Here is a 9,518-nt window from a genome sequence, read left to right as displayed (position 1 = left end):
GTAATTTCTACATAATTGCGCCTTTTGTGTCCTTATTTTTGAAATAAGGGGTGGTTGTTTGATCATTATGCTTTGTTATCCCTTTGTTATCTCTCCGCCTTGAATGGAAAGTCAAGGTGGTTTCATTGAGGTTGGGGAGAACTGGTTCCTATATGTAGCCAACTACTCTCACTTTTGCCACACCACACGGATCAATATTTTAATGTGACTTATCAGACTGGCTTGTTTACTTAAAAACTCCAGAGCCCATAAAGGCCAAGGGGAGGTCAGTTTTGGAAACAGACTCACTGAAAGCCCGTCAAAGTACTGTAGCTAAGACCATCAGAGACAGAAACCCGATGTTTTGCACTTGAGGGAAAAGTCAAAAGCAACAGAAGTTTAAAGAGCAAATAACAGCAAGACAACAAAATAGGAGCATGCTCCAGTTATGTGGGATGGTAAGTGATTTCCATGGGTGGGTGGGTGAGTATATATGCCTTCAACATATGTGTATTTTATCGAATGTTTTAGATAATTATCTGTTTTTAGCAATATTGTAACCCACCTCAAAATTACTTTCATAGGTTTATTGTAAATTGTAATATTTCAGTTATTTGAACCCATATCAGCAGTCCAGTGGTGTGGACAATGAAGTGCAACTGAGCAGTAAACTCACTCAGAATTGTATCTTTTCATTTATAAGCCATAAAAATATATAAAAAAGAGAAAGTGGGATATTGTGTGTGTTTGTAGTTACTTTCCCCAATATACTGGTTGCTAACATATTACTGGAACAAATTCTGAAAATGCAATGCAGGGCTAGGTGTGTGGAATAACTAATAATTCCAGTACATTTAGTCAACAAAACTAAATTATACTGACAGAATGATTTTTTTGGGAGGGGATGAGGAGAATGAGGGAATTAAATTTATGCAAATGTCAACCACTTCTTCAAACTCTTTCTTCTATGTGGCTTATATTTATTAAATAGTAATTTTTGCTGGTACAATGAGAACTTCCATGTTCAGAAATCCACTGAAGGAGAAGACAGGATTATGGGGATGGGAGAAAGGAAAGGTGGCTTTTATTGCCACAAGGTTGCCAAAACTAATTTGCAGGCTGAATGTCATGCCATTCCCTTGCCATTTCTTCATCTAATGATCATGTATTTCTACAAGAATGTCAAGCCCAAAGAATGTACAGTCTTGGATGTTTCCTTTTCTGCATTCTGCAAAGTGACTCCTAAATAACAGCTATAGATCCTCCAACATTTTACAGATCAAAATTGGGATACCAGTGACCAAGATTATGGTCAGTGAAGAAGAACACAAGCTAAGAGAGGTGGAGCAGTGGTTTGGTTCTGCATGAGACTGAAAAGAAGGGCAAGTTTATACCCCTTTTTCTCATTTCCCCAGGTTAAATGAATTGGGCACAACCCAAATTTTTTACTTTGAATTCCATTTTTAGCAATCGACATAAGGTGAGGATAAAGAGAAAATATGGGAGGAGGAAGAGAAAGAAACTTGACATGTTAAAAGCACTTTTAAAAGTCGGACAACAGAAGTTTGAAAGAAGTGCCCCTGTCAAATTGGGACAGTTAGAGAATGTGCAGGTGGCTACTGATAAAAATGGAAAAGATAGTTCTGTCATATTAAGGGTGCATTACTATCCATCCATCCTTGTGCTAGCCCTTTAACATTTTCTATTTGATACCTGGCCGCATTTAAAAGTTTGTTGTGCCCTCCATTTTAACTACCAATACAGCATCAGTGTCTCCTTTGTCAAGGTTCATATAGCCTATAATAATAATAATAGTAATAATAATAATAATAATAATCATCATCATCATCTTTATTTATACCCCGCCACCATCTCCCCAAAGGGGACTCAGGGTGGCTAACATGAGGCCAAGCCCAGAATTACAGTACAACAAAATAAAATAAAGTACAAACAGCAAATAACATCAAAATAAAATACAGAAAATAACAGAAAATGAAATAAACAGATGCAAAATAACGTGATGAAGAAATAAAATAATGAGTGGGTCAAATGCACAGAATAAGATTGGTAAAACCTTGGGTGAGATAAGTAAATGGAGAAGTATGTGTCTGTGGGGGAGACATTGAGAGCTGGAGGCATTTCTGATGCTTTAATCTATAATAACTTTCACAGGATCTACTTAAAAATCCACAATTGCTTCCTCAGTTTGGTTTCTGAATTTTTTTTTTGTTCCTTTGTTAGATTTTTATCCCATCTTTCCCTCCTGAAATCTGAGTGAGATTCAGGACTTCATCACCTTGTGGTCCTTGTGGTCCTTGATGCAGGGGACAAGAAGGGGACTTGTAGGGCAGCAGGGCAAATTGTGGGGCAGTGGGCCAAATCTGTCTCCTAGTGCTTTGCATCACCACCTGCTTTCCCATTCACATGCCAGAAATTTTAGTTTTCTAGCATGATCCTCTGTTGTCCCCATGATAATCTACCTAAACACAGGTAATATCCCGTGTTCAGGTTTCCCACTCCTCCAACGCTTCTTCAACATAGCCGGCATTAAGCCCCGCCAGAAGTAGATACGTGTCATGAAGTGAGATCAGGCGGACTCCATGCTGGCTGCATAACGGAAGTGTTGAAGGACGAGGAGTTTAATGTGATGAGGTTGTCAATGTGGCCCCTTTTCCTCTTTAACTTCCATATTCTTGACTCACAAATATACTTCTATTTCCTTTTCTCAATCCTTGTTTTAAAAAGAGTCTGCAGAACTATCTGTTTTATCTGTCCTGTTAAATCCAGTTCTCAAGGTTTAAGTAATGTGTACATAAAATATTTGCCTCTCTAAATCAGACTGCAATTAAGTCAGAACTTTCTGTATGCTTGGTGCAGTGCCAAGTTGTTGCTGGTTTTTGAGGCATTTCATAATCAATAATGATGATGGTGCCTGTGCACAATTATTAGTGAATCTTTTCCACCCCAAATATGTATGTCCCCTTCAGTTGATAAAAGTGTTTCCTCTTATGGCACATGTTTAACTCTTTGTTTTAATATAACCAGGAAATAAGATTGTACTATATCCAGGATTGAAGATTGAGAAACAGAACTGGCTTCTGAGCCAGGACATGCGCAGAACTTAAGCCAGGGGCTTATCCTTCAAACCTGACACCCTCCAACTCTCCCAATTTGACATAGACAATCCCCATTAATCCTCTGTCATCTCACTTTTAAAATGTTTCCATTTTGATCTTGTCTTCTTCCTTCCTTCCACTTCTTTGTCTTATTTCCATTGGTGCAAACTAATCTCCAAGTACAAAACCAGTTTGTATTCAATAAATGCAAGTAGGAGGAGAGAAAAATCAGAATCTTGGTCTTCCCTGTTGACTCAAGCAAAAGCAAACTTCTGCAACCCTTCTTGACTTATCTGGTGTACCTCATTAATAACCTTTGCCATCTTGACCACACTCTTAGCCACATGTACCCTGATCTTCATCTGTGAAATGCTAGAGAATTAGAGGTCTGCTTTTGGGAATGAATTTCTATGGATAGGAGTCCCATTCCCCTTTCTCTCATCTTTTAAATCCCATTCCTGTTCTCTTTTTACTGGCTTGCTGCTCCTGGGCCTTGTCCCATCCATGGCTAGATGTGTACTATTTACAAAGCTTACTCCTCGCTCTGTGACAACAAGCATTCAAATGTTTTGCCAAAGATTTCCTTTTGGCTTCCCATTCACTCTCCTCTCCTTCAAAATGCCATTCCAAATGGTGTTTATCATTTTGCCAGGCAATGAGGTACAGGAAGTGCAACCCCTGAGCCAGGCACAACAGAGCCAAGTGGCATAGGAGCCCTCAGGACTTTCAGGCCAAGCTGTGTTTGGCGAAGGCCTCCATCGTGTGCCATTAAAGGATGCCAAATGTCTCCTTTAGTAGCCATGCTTTGGCAGTGCTATGGGTCTCGCAAGCTGCTCAGTGCCTTCTGTTTGTCTTTCTCAGCTCTTTTTTTCCCCTAGATAACTAGCTTTGTGTGTCTTGTGTATGCCTTCAGATCTCTAGCAGATTTATGACGATGCCATGAACTTCATAGAGTTTTCTTAGGCAAAAGGTAATGAGAGGTAGCATTGCCAGTTGACTCCTCTGAAATATAACTTACAGCACCTGATTTTTGATAGTCTGCTATCAAAGTGCTAGCCAGGTCCAACCCTGCTTAGCTTCCAAGATCAGATAGTATCCAGTGCCTTTCGACTCTTAGGCATTGTCTCCCTTGAGGAGAGGTACGTAGTTCAAAACTAGATGTTTGAGGACCCACTGAACTACCCACCTACCGTTATTAATTTCTTCTACAGCACGTTCCAGAATTTATTTTCTTGCAATTCAAGCATTATCCTTCCAGAGAAATAGTTATATTAGTTTGTTGCAGCATAAAAAGGGAAGGGGTGGGAATCTAGCAACAATGATTTTGGGTTTTGTTTTTTTAGCATGAGATTTCATGGATATGAATTCACTCAGATACCCAACATATCTGAGGAAATGAACTGATACTCATTAAAACTTATGCTAAAATTAAATGTTAGTCTTAAAGATGCTATTAGATTCTCTCCCCTCCCTTTGCTTCAGTTATATTAATAGTCACTGGTTGTAGGAAACTAGCAATTTGTTGATTTGCATTGCTTTATCTATCCCATTTCTGAAGAACCAAACAATCATATGATGACAATTACAGATCATCTAGCCCAGTGTTGTGTTGATTCTGCTTCTTGATTAACATCATTCACCAGATGAATTTTCTCTCTTTGGCATGTTTGACCTCAAAGCATGCTCACAAGGTCAGCTTACCCTCCAGCTGTCCTAGTTTGGCATGAGGGTCATCAGTGTTTCAGCTGTGTTTAAAATGCCATGGTTTGTTTCTTGTCTTCCCACTTTCTCCTTCTCTTCTCTGTTTACTTCATTTGCTGCAAACTGTGTTCAAAGTGGGAAAAAAGTATTTTCCACTCAGTTAACTCATCAGGAAGGCATGTAGAGTGGGACAGAATCTTGCCCTTCCCAGTAAGATAAAGCAAAAGCAATCTGTTGCAACTTTTCCTATCTTGTGTGTTTACCATTTGGACCACATTTTGTTGCTGCTTCACTGCACGCATCCTGGGTTTCATCCTTGAAATGTTGGAGAATTTGGATGAATCTTGAAGTCAAAACCTAACACGCTCAGAATAGCTATGTTTATTACTTACTTGTCTTCTACTTTCATGGATGTGCACAGATAAAAGCAGTCTCCCTTTCTTTGCCCTTCCATCATAGTACAACTTAGGCAGCACAAGGACAAAAATGTTATATATGAGAGCCAAGAGGAGGCAAAGGCAATGTCGGGGTTCAATTAAACTCAACTCTGTGTCTATATGTATATATATATACCTTCAAAGACTAGTGTTTCGCTTTGTACAAGAAGGAAGCAGACAAGTGACTAAACCAGTACAGGTACCATGACCATGTCAAGCTTAGGATAGTCTGGGCTGCCTCTCAATGAAAGCAATTCCCAGTTCTATGGGATGATTAATCTACTGATAGCCATCACAGTACATTGTCAGCCATAAGTAAGAATGGGGTATACTTGTTGGTCCATGGTTGGAAAGGGGGGTTGTAGTGGAATCTACCTTTAAGACGACAAGGCCGAAGCCTGCATGACAGTAGCTGTCATCTTGGAAGGCAGGCAGAGACAGGAGGAGGAGTCAAGCCGACTCCTGATTGGGTATAGCAATTGGGGGAGGAGTCGGTTGAGAGAGAGAAGTGTCTTGACTTGGGACACAGGTGGTTGTGATTTTTAAGATAGGAAGCTACAGTAGGAATCTGACAGGGAAAGAAAGTTTTAAAGTGAGCCTTAAAGAGAGGGAATAAGCAGACAGACAAGGGCTAGGGTTACTGTATTGATAGGATCAGTAACAGAAAGACTTGTCTGATTATACTTAGGGAAAGTGTAAGGGAGTTTATTGCCCTGTGGGGGAGACAGACAGGAGTCTGTTCCCCAAGTGTTACTGTTTCTAAAGATAGAGCAGTGTGTTTAAGGAATCTCACAGTTGATAAATGCTTTACTGTCAGTGGAACTACTTGTTTAAGTAACTAAGTCTCTATAACTGAATTACGCTTCTGTACCGCTCATTATATGAGTAGATATTTGTTTAAAGATCAATAAACCTTTTATAGTTCACTTTTAACTGGTGTATGCCTCAGTCTATCCATTTCCTCAGAACTCACTCTGTCAAACCATTTTAAGGTCCAGTCATACAGTGAAGAAGCAATAAAAGAATCAAGAACTCAAACACACCTTACCTACAACACATTCACACCTTTGGTTCCTCAGGCCAATAGAAACTGAGGTGGTGGCAGTTATATCTACCAAGCAACATCGGTCATTTATAATACCTTTTCATCCCTTGCTTTGGTGGCAGAGGTGGGATTCGTTGTTCCCCCCTGCCCTAGATATCTTCAACTTTGCTATATTGGTGGCAGCGGTGGGATTCTTTGTTCCACCCTGCCCAGACAGCCTTTAACTTTATTATAGAGGTGTTGTCCCACCCCACCACTTTAGATCACAAGCTACATCTCGTCTGGCAACCATTTTAGGCAAGAGTTCAGTTTCGAATGTAGAAGGGCAACAAAGTATTTGTTAACCATGTCAACGACATCATCCAGAATTTGACTCCCTGCTTGGCCATAGAAACCCACTGAATGATCTTGGCTCAGCCCCCCCCCCCCAAAACCCATGCTAATTTGCCTTAAGGTTTCCATAAGCCATAAACGACTTGAAGGCACACAACAACAAATGCAAGCAAGCCAGTACCTGGAGTTGGGACCCTGAGGCCAATCCACACAATGCTAAGCTTTGACCAAGTTCATATCCTTAATATTTCATGCATCTATTCCTGTGAAAAGCCTTCCTCAGTTATCTTTGTTTCAGAACTATTACATCCAGAATACCCTGAGTTATATTTCTTGCCATCCCAATGCCTTCTGCAGGCCACATCGTCTACATAATAAAAGAATATTACCTTCTACTTCCCCAGGAAGTTTCTCTATTTCATTTTTCAAATGCTGATTGAACATTTTTTTTATTGTTTCTCTTCATTAAGGAAGGAACGAGAAGCAGGTACTTAGTGAAATGAAATGCCAATTTCTAGAGAAAACTAATCATTTTAGACACTGCCTACACCTGCCACACCGTTTTAATCAGGCTGGTTACAGCTCGCTCTTGGCCCCTTTTTCAAAAGGCCTTTTGAAATGAAAATGAAAAGCAATGGAGGTGGAGGAAGGGGGAGCAACCTAACAATAATGTTCTTATCTCCAGTCTTTTGAATTCATTTCTTTTTTTCTGTTTGCAACAGTGTGTCTCAAGAACCAGTGATTGGCTCTTCTAAGAGATCCATTCAGACCAATGCAGAAAGCCAAGGTGAATTCTTCAACGTGCCTGAAACGTTTCCAGATTGGACACACATTGGCTTTGAGGCCCAATATTCAATAAGTGGCACTTTCCTCACTTATTCTGCTCCAGCTCCCATTGAAGGTAATGTTTGCATACAAAGTGATATTTGCACTTTGTAGACCACACATAATACATAATGTTAAGAAATTTACCTAGCATTGTTCAGGCTGGTCTTGCTGATATTTCTCATGGTTTGAATGAAAAGAAAGTTTCAGTACTGGCACCAGAAACTTTTTTTTTGACACCAAACCCACGAAACATACAAAACTCCCCCAGTAACTTCTTGAATCTTCTAAAAACAAACAAACATACAAAATGTTCACAAAATGTTGAATGTTTACTCAAAATTAGCTAATAAATTTTAATTCTAGATTATAATGATGAAGATCATGTTAATGATGATGTAAGACCCACATTACTGGAATCCTGGATCTGGGGGAATGTGGTCTCTCTAGCACTTTGTTAGATACTCCAGGTGAAGCTATTTTATGCTTTCCTCAGAAGTTACCATATAGTCCTCAGTGGCGCAGTGGGTTAAACCCCTGTGCCACCAGGACTGCAGACTGACAGGTCACAGGTTCGAATCTGGGGAGAATGCAGATGAGCTCCCTCTATCAAATCCAGCTCCTCATGCAGGGACATGACAGAAGCCTCCCACAAGGATGGTAACACATCAAAAAATATCTGGGCGTCCCCTGGGCAACGTCCTTGCAGACGGCCAATTCTCTCACACCAGAAGCGACTTGCAGTTTCTCAAGTCACTCCTGACACAACCAAAAAACAAACAAACCACCATATAGTCATCCTGAAGGACCTAGAAGGACCTATGATACCTTTCAAGGAGGACAGTGGGGTGGGCCAGGAAAAGTTACTTTGGGTCCATCTACATTATCAAATTATTGCAGTTTGATATCGTAGTTCTTAATATTCAGCAGGGTGGGAAACTGCACAGGGGCAGGGCCAATTTTCACCCATACCCTCTGACATAGCCATGCCACCATACTACTTCAAGTCACTAGTTTTCTCAGGTGTGGCATTTTGGCATGCCACGTCTGCATGTGGCTTAGAACAGTTCTAGAAAATCACAAAAAATGTGAATTTAGGAGGCTTTTGTAGACTGCTGGAGAGATCCAGAGGCACCAAAAATGTGATTTGGAGTGCCTGCAGCCATGAAGCATACTTTCTCTGCCCCAGAGTGTGGTGGAGGCTCCTGCTTTGGAGGCTTTTAAAAAGAGGCTGGATGGCCATCTGTTGGGGTGTTTTGAACTCAATTTTCCTGCTTCTTGGCAGGGGGTTGGACTGGATGGCCCATGAGGTCTCTTCCAACTCTATGATTCTATGATTCTATGTTTCTGTGATTCTATGATTCTTCACCCCACAACAGCTGTCACCCCTATTGTATTTTCTTCTGTAATTCCGCATTAAATGTCTGATTCTTTCTCTGTATTTTTGCAGTTATCCACGGTTGTACTTCTATAAATCTAGAGCTGCCCATGTTGCATCTCCCTTAAGGATCTTCTTTCCTGCTGGAGCTGTGGAGTGTGACAATGGTGTTTGTATCCAATCCGTCAAACGCCATTATCACACTAAATAGCTACTGCTAGAGAAGCCATCGGTTCAGGTTTGGGAAGGGAGGAGAAAAGAAGAGAATACAACAACGGTGTTTCAAGACAACTCTTCACTTTTATGGAGTCAAAAGACTACAAAGTAAATAAAAATATAGTTTGCTGTTCTAAAATTGCACACTGGGGTCCTTTCTGTTTTTCCTGAGTTGTATTTGGCTGAGATTGTGAATCAGGAGGTGGGTCATAAAGTTCTGTTCAGGTGGAACAGTGTCCTATCTCCTATCTCATGCTCTTCCTCCACAACCCACAAACCTGCCTTTTACATGCTGAATCCCCTTCCCAAAATGGCCATGTACTGATTGTAGCAACGTTCTACATGCGTTGTTCAGTAGTAGCAACCTTGGAGACAAATCTTAAAACCCATTTATGTTATGCTAAACATGCAGAGCATTTGGACATCAAAACATTTCTTTTCTTCATTAGCAAGGTAATAGATACTGCTGTTTTCGTTCGGAATAGGAG

At 40.5% G+C, this 9,518-nt stretch overlaps 1 long non-coding RNA gene across 1 annotated transcript; it reads left to right on the top strand.

The window, feature by feature from the left end:
• Window positions 1-260: 260 nt before the first annotated feature.
• On the top strand, window positions 261-9,174 carry LOC132766895 (uncharacterized). The gene is made up of 3 exons (XR_009630574.2): window positions 261-437; window positions 7,334-7,512; window positions 8,887-9,174. It is a non-coding gene; the product is annotated as an uncharacterized lncRNA (long non-coding RNA).
• Window positions 9,175-9,518: the final 344 nt, after the last annotated feature.

This window comes from Anolis sagrei, chromosome 2 (assembly GCF_037176765.1).
Source record: "Anolis sagrei isolate rAnoSag1 chromosome 2, rAnoSag1.mat, whole genome shotgun sequence".
Taxonomy (NCBI): Eukaryota; Metazoa; Chordata; class Lepidosauria; order Squamata; family Dactyloidae; genus Anolis; species Anolis sagrei.
Note: the sequence above shows the minus strand (reverse complement) of the source record. Positions and strands in the feature narration are given on the sequence as shown.